The sequence below is a fragment of the Nicotiana sylvestris genome, chromosome 3 (assembly GCF_000393655.2).
Source record: "Nicotiana sylvestris chromosome 3, ASM39365v2, whole genome shotgun sequence".
NCBI lineage: Eukaryota > Viridiplantae > Streptophyta > Magnoliopsida > Solanales > Solanaceae > Nicotiana > Nicotiana sylvestris.
Window position 1 is genome coordinate 63,697,164 of NC_091059.1, and position 7,907 is coordinate 63,705,070.

At 37.7% G+C, this 7,907-nt stretch overlaps 1 pseudogene; it reads left to right on the top strand.

Moving 5' to 3' along the window:
• Nucleotides 1-478: 478 nt before the first annotated feature.
• Nucleotides 479-6,291, top strand: LOC104223261 (uncharacterized; annotated as a pseudogene).
• The last annotated feature ends 1,616 nt before the right edge of the window (nucleotides 6,292-7,907 follow it).

Sequence of the window (7,907 nt, forward strand, 5' to 3'; positions counted from 1 at the left end):
GAGTTCCATCCAAGCCAAACCAAGATACAGAACAAGAAAGGGAGAAATAGCAACTAATGTACTGGAAATTTGTGATAGAAATCTTAATTTTACTTATGTATTACCTAATTGGGAAGGATCAACTGTCGATGGTCGTGTATTACGAGATGCTATAATGCGAATGAATGGTTTGAAAATCCCTGAGGGTATGTCATACATATTCTTATACACTCAAGTTATATCACAAAAAGAATGCTACATAAAAGTAACTAAATTTTATGTTTATATGATAGGAAATTATTATTTGTGCGATGGAGGAATATACAAATAGAAATAATTTTCTTTCACCTTACAGAGGGTATAGATATTGTTAAGGGATTGGCAAGGTGACAATCCTCCACCTCGATATCGAGAAAGCTTTTTAATATGAATCATGCTAGGGCTCGTAATGTTATCGAAAGAGCATTTGGTCTCTTGAAAGAGCGTTGGGGAATTCTTAGAAGCTCTTCGTGGTACTCAGTTAAGGTTCATAACAGGATCATTAGTGCTTGTTGTTTGATGCACAACTTTATTCGTAGAGAGATGGAAGTGGTTCCCTTAGATATTGATATGGAAGAACAAGTGGAGTATCAATATGACAACATTAATGTTGTTGAATCATCTCAGGAGTGGACCACTTGGAGGGATGAGTTGGCTCAACCAATGTGGAATGCAAGTCTGAAGAATTGATCGTTTCAAAATATTCCATGCTTGTATTATATTTTGTGGTGTTTGGGTATTTTTCTCTTTAGTTTTTTGTATGATTGTAAGGTGTATCAACTTTCAGTTTTTTGTGATTATAAGAAATAGTTACTTACTTTAATTTTTGTGAAGATTACTTATGTTTAGTTAGCATTTCTTTTTTGATAGTTTTATATTTCCATACATATGCTTTTTTATGTGTAAAGTGTATGAATTTTTACTTTTGTGATGTTAAGTAATATTGGAGATACTTATGCTTCTTGTGGAGATAACTAATACTTATGATAATTTATTTCACAAGATTATACAGATATAATGAATAGACAGGCAGAAAATTCAAAGCTATTGTCAATAAGATCAAGAAAATCAATACCTTCTTCCCGAAGGATCTGGACTCCAGCAGAAGAAAGTGCTCTTTTAAATGGTTTAAAAAAATTATGTGCTGATAGTTGGAAAGCTGATAATGGAACCTTTAGGCCAGGATACTTGATGGAATTAGAGCATTATTTGCATGAACGTCATCCTAGTAGTCAATTAAAAGGTGAACCACATGTTAATAATAAAGTAAAAGCGTGGAAGAGATGTTATTCAAGCATAAGTTTATTAAAGAGTCAAAGTGGTCTGGGATTTCAATATAGTGATGGAACCATAATTGTTGAAGATCCAAAACAGTGGGATGACTTTATAAAGGTAATTTATACTTTGCTTAAGTTATTAGAATATTGTTACTTCATATAGGAATTTTTCTGAGTTTCCATCATAGTTTATAACTGACGCATATGTTATTACTTTGTTTCTTTCCTTATTTTTTCTAGATGGATCCAAAAGCAAAAAAGCATGAAAACTAAGAAATGGACAATGTTTGAGGAGTGGGAAGAAATATTTGGCAAGGATAGAGCGACGGGAGAGTTCGCAGAAGGGCCGCTAGATGCTGCTGAGGATATTCTAAGGAGTTAAGCTTTAGGACTTTTTAATGACATGAGCTTAGGATGGCCTATTGATGTTGATGATGAAGAAGAAGATAATGCTGGTGATGGACCTAATATAGCTACTGGAGAAGCTAAAAATGAAAATGCTAGAGCATCTGAACCTAGTTTTACTGAAGCATCTGAAAAGAAAGATGCTAGAGCATCTGAACATGAATATGCTGGAGCATCTGAAAATGAACATGCAGGATTCCAACAAAATCATAAACAAAGTGAGCATGCTAATAGGTCCTCTTCTAATTTTAGTGAAAAAGAGAAAACCAAGAAAAGAAAAAGGATTGTGGAGGATTCTAGTGAGACATTTCTTAAGGGTATGACAAAAGTTATGAAAAACTTTATTGAAAGTCAAGATAAAATAATGGGTGCCTTGATTGATAAAATTGGGGATCGTGACCGATCCGATATTCGTGGTAAAATTTATTCCATCCTTGAGTCTCCCGCATTTGAGTTGTACTCAGTATAAGAACGTATCAAAGCTACAATGATTCTCTGTGAAGATGTTAAAAAGATGGAATTATTTTTACGTATGGGTGAACTTGAGCGCCAAACAATGATGTTCATGATTATCAATGGTAAAATTTGAAGTATGGTAAAATTGTGTATATGTGGTGGTACTAGTTTGATAGTTTTTTCTCGAACAACAACTTTAAAGTTAAACTGTAGTGCTATTTTTGATACCTTGGGTTATGTCCATACTCTTTTGTTTATGACTAGTGGGCACGATGATGCTATATTTTTTGTGTAACTAATGTATATTAAATAGCTTAACTCTAGTGTAAATGTTAAGTGCATATATAATCATATTACTACTATGACAATTCTGCAATTTCTCTTTTTAGCTTAACTATGTTTTTGATGCCTCTAAATTTTATAGTTTTGGTTATGTTCTGGCCAACTTGTGAATCTTGGTTTGAACCTCTAATGTGGAGTTTTTTTTTTAAATCACAACACATTCTATGAAAATTGAGAAGACCAAGAAATCAATAATATTATACATGGCAATTAGCTATCGTACATCTGAAGGAAACAGGGAATTAAGTTAGGAAGAAGATTTACAAGAAGAAATCAGCAGATATATTTTAAACAATTGAAAACTAGAGCTTCAAAAAATTATTTAGTACTTGTTGAAGTAAGAAATGGAAATTGACGTATGTCATTTAGATAAAGGAGTATGTCACGATCCTAAACCCGGACCCGATCATGATAGCGCCTATCGTGAAACAAGGTCAGCCGACACAAATTCTTAATCTATTTTTAACAGTTATAATAATTTAATTTAAATTATTAACGGATGGTAAATCCCAAAAATAAGGTGAAATAGGACAACGCAGAAATAAACATAGCCCGACATCGGGGTGTCACCATTCATGACCATCTAACATAAGTCTAAGAGTATGAAGAAGGGACTACACAGTCTATTACAGAATCCAGTACAAGGGAAAATAAAGATAAGAGGGAGAAACACTGGGTTGCAAACGCCGAGAAGCTACCTAGTGAACTCCAAAATAGCCCGCTAGAAGCAGTCAGCCCTCGCTAGTAGGACTCGAGGCTCCTGTATCTGCACATAGGGTGTAGAGAGTAATGTGAGTACGCCAACTTAGTAAGTAACTAAAGTAAATAAGGTCTGAGTGCAGTGACGAGCAGTTAAAAAATCATATATAAGAGTACACAATAGGGTATCAAATCAAACTCAATAGTTTAAAAGTTAGTTTACTTCGTAAAAACTTCAGTTTCAATTGAAATACTTTGAAATCATTTATTTAGCAGCTTTCAACAGAGGCTCATTATAAAAGAAGAGTGAAATCAGCAAAGATATTATAAATAGGCCCCTCGGGCAAGGTATCACTCATAAATATAGCCTCTCGGGCAAGCCTCTCAGCCACTCATGACTCAGCTCTCGTGACTTAGTAACCACACTCCTACAGCCCAATCATCATATCGCTGCGGCGTGCAGCCCGATCCAATATATATATATATATCGCTGCGGCGTACAGCCCGATCCATATAAGTATCGTTGAGGCGTGCAGCCCGATCCATAATATATATAAAATATTATTGTGGCGTGCAGCCCGATCCGTAATATATATAATCCTCACCATTAGGTCCTAAACCTCTCTCAGTCATTAACATCACAGCCCCTCAGGCATAACAGTGAAAATTAGGAAAACTCGGTCCAACAAGTTTTCACATTTTTAAGAAATAGAGTGATAAAAACCAAGTTTAAACAATAAACAGGTAAACCATGACTGAGGATATGCTTTCAAACAAATAGAGTGAGGAAAACAGTAAAAATGTTTCTAAGGGTCTCAACAGGTCGGCACGAGGCCCTAAACGTGGCATACAGCCCATAATATAGTATCAACCTCTAAAATAAGTGATATCATAAGATTTAAAATCAAATACGCGGCTTAATAGTCGCTACGAGACGGACCAGGTCACAATCCCTACCGATGCACGCCCACACGCTCGTCACCTAGCATGTGCGTCACCTCATTTATCAAAACAATATGAAATATCGGGGTTTGTACCCTCAGTTCCAGATTTACAATGGTTACTTAACTCAAACCAGATGAAATACTACTCCGCGACGCCTTTGCCTCTCGCCTCGGCCCCAACTCGCGTCGAATCTACCCAAAATTAGAATCATAACATTAGAACATTGTCACACCTCCTTTTTCCGCACCCGCAGGGGCGCAGGGGAGTTTTTTCCAATTAAAGGACAATCGAAACGGGATTCGTTTATTTATTTCAGAGTCGCCACTTGGGAGATTTAGGGTGTCCCAAGTCACCAATTTTAATCCCGAATCGAGGAAAATAATGACTCTATATTACAGTCCGCGTACCAGAAATCTAGATAAGGAATTCTGTTAACCCGGGAGAAGGTGTTAGGCATTCCCGAGTTCCGTGGTTCTAGCACGGTCGCTCAACTGTTATATTTGGCTTATTTATCTGATTTTTAATACAATTATGAACCATGTGCAAATTTTGTCTTTTAACCGCTTTGTTAATTATTATTATTAAGAAAAGTGAATATCGCTTAAAACATATCTTTGGACTGTGTCACATGAAATGCACCCACAATCCGAAATATATTTTATTTGATGTTTTAGGATTTGGATTTAGGTCACATGAAATGCACACCCAAGTTTAAGAAAAATAGATTATTAAACACGCGCCTAAAGAGACTATCGTGTTATTATTTTGGGAAGGCCGTGAAATTCGCTAAACGGCCCTCCTGACTTCTAAGTAATTTAAAACAAGTATTTACTGAGGGCCCCACAATTTGTATTTTTATTCGGCGAGGCTCATCTCATTCTTATTTTTTGAAGGAATTTGCAACGACGTGGAAATGCGTCTCGGGCCACGTCACAATCAATGTGCCCGTGACTAGAGACATATTTCGACTCCGTTGAGATTTGGATTTGGGTCACATAAATGTGCACCCGAGCTTAGGGAGATAACATTATTAAAGGCGCGTCTAAAGCAACTAGCGCATTATTATTTTGGGTAGGGCCGTGAAATTTGCTAAACGGTCCGTCCCGGAATCTGAGTATTTAATACATATATTCTGTGAGGGCTTCGCAATCTGTACATTTTTTATTTGACGAAGCTCGTATCGTTTTTTTTTTAATTTTCTTTTATTTATTTTTTCTTACAAAAAAAGGAAAAGGATAAGGCTAAAAATAACTACACTTTTTTTTTTTGCTACTTCGCTAGGTCATGGGTTGTAAATTGAACTCATTTGATGAAGCGAATATTTTTCCGTGGGATTAAAATTACTCCTATGATTTTAACATTACTACTATACGTACAAACAACTCTTAAGACAAGCATGTAGATAACAATAATCTTAACATGAATAAACAGAATGCGGAATAGCTACTTAAAATAATGAAACAAGGGAAGAGACATTCAACAAATCCGATACACAAACAGTGCATAGGAAATCCATATCATTTCATTCCAGTTAAGCAAATATAACAAGTTTGGAAATGTATATGCACCTGTTTGAAGCAAGAACAACAACCAAACTGTCCCGACAACTATCGGAAACCTCTCCAATGACGGAACGACGGAACTTCGACGTCAAGCTCAACGTACCGGACTTCGACGAACCAAAGACGACCTCGATGGAAATAGAAAGCATGGACCAAAACTGTTACTACTGCTGGATTTTTGCGACGCAGCAAACGCAGCCACAACTGCTGCTCGAAAGGAGACGATGAAGCTACTGTTTTTTTCGGGCAACGGCAGTCGAAGGGCAGCGACGACGGGGCTGCTGCGTTGGGGGGTAGTTTGCGACTGGTTTCTTGGGTTTAACTGGCTTAGAGGAGAAGAACGAAACGCAGCAGCAGCATCAGCAGATGCTGCTCGACGGGGTTTAATGGAGGATCGAGAAGTGGGTTTAATGGAGGATCGACAGAGTATGGGCGTGAGGAAGTCGGACGCAGGTTGTTCGTTGGTGGTTTTGGAACGTGAGGCTGGTGGGTTCAAGCGTTGGGGGGTCGGGGTGCAGGTAGTTTCATGGTTTTTGCTAGGGTTTTTCCTAGGTTTTCTTGAGGAGGAAGGAGATGGGGTGGTTTGAGTGATGGTGTTTGGTCGACGGTGATGGGGGAGGTGGTTATGGCGTCGGGGTGGTGGTTGGGAGGAGGAGGGTGGTCCGTTGATGGAGGGTCGACGATGGTCTTTGGACGGTGGTGAGCCAGAGGGTTTGGACTGGTTTTTCCGTCGGGTTTTCGCTGGGTATTTGCTTCTTCTTCTTCTTGAAGAAGAAGCCTCTACAGTGGTCGTCCAGTAGCCCTTTTTTCTTCTTCTCTTTTGAGAAGAAGATATACAGTACCCCCCCCCCCTCAAAAATCCCCAAAAGTCCTCTTTTAAAAATGTGTTTTGTCCGTATTTTTGTAATACAATGCCCATGAAAATGAGCCCCACGCGTGGTGGGGTTCGAGGCATATGTCCCCCACGCGTGGTGGGGTTCCCCATGTGTCCTGGACACGGTTTATTATGGGCTAGGTCCGAAAATTAGGCCTAAAACCGGGTAGTTTGAACCCGAATATTATTCTTTTGCCCGGACCCGAGAAATAGGAACACGTTGCTTAACTAGTCCTATGTAAGCAAAATAACTACCAAAAATAAGACTAGTATTCAAACAAAACTATATCTTTTTAAATATTTTTTCAAGATTTAAAATAGCTACAAAATATTAATAAAACTATTTTTGTAATTTTCGTTTTTAATAAAGACAAAAATATGAAGTAATATTTTTGTATTTTTCAAAATTATAATGACTGCAAACATTAATAGAACTATATATTTTTTTGTAATTTTCGAATTTATATAAAGTACCAAAATAAAGTACAATTTTTGTATTTTTCAAATTTATGAGAGATACATAAACTAAAATTTATATATATATTTTTTGAAATTTTTCTTTTTGCAACGAAATAAAGTAAAATAGTTAAAATAGCTATACTAGTCCTAAATTAGATATTTAAACTTAAGAACGTAAAAATTTCCGGGGAGGGTCAAAAATCACGTGCTTACAAACATGCTAAAGGAACGAAGCCCACACGAAAGTAATCAAATTACAGCACAAATTCCGAAATTGGCCAAACCCGACCCCCGGGCCCTCATCTCGGAATCCGGTAAAATTTACATCAATAGACTCATTATCACTCCCCGAGTTCATTCATATCAAAAGCACCAAAATCCAACCACAAACGACCCCTCAAATCCCAAATTCTAGGTCTCCAATTACAAGCCCTAGTTCTTCAATATTTAGGCTTAAATTCTACAAATTCCATGATTAATTAGGTAAAAATCACATTAGGATTGAGTAATAAGTCCATAAACACCTCCAAGTGTTCCCCCTTGATTCCCTCTTCAATCCCCTTCAAAAAGCTTCAAAGTCGCCCAAAAATGGAGGAACTTAGACTCAAAATCGCGGAATTGGTCTTTTAAAACATTATGCCCAACACTTAAAAATCCTTCATTGTGAACGCGGTCAAAGCCTCGCGTTCGCGAAGTACAAACTTAAGTTGACCAGAATTCCTCATACGCGAACGCGACGACCCCTCGCGAACGCGATGCCTCAGCAACTCAAACCATAGCGAACGTGTCTGCTCTCTCGCGAACGCGAAGCTTCCTGACTCCAACCCTTTGCAAACGCGGGACCTCCATCGCGAACGCGAAGGCCAAACC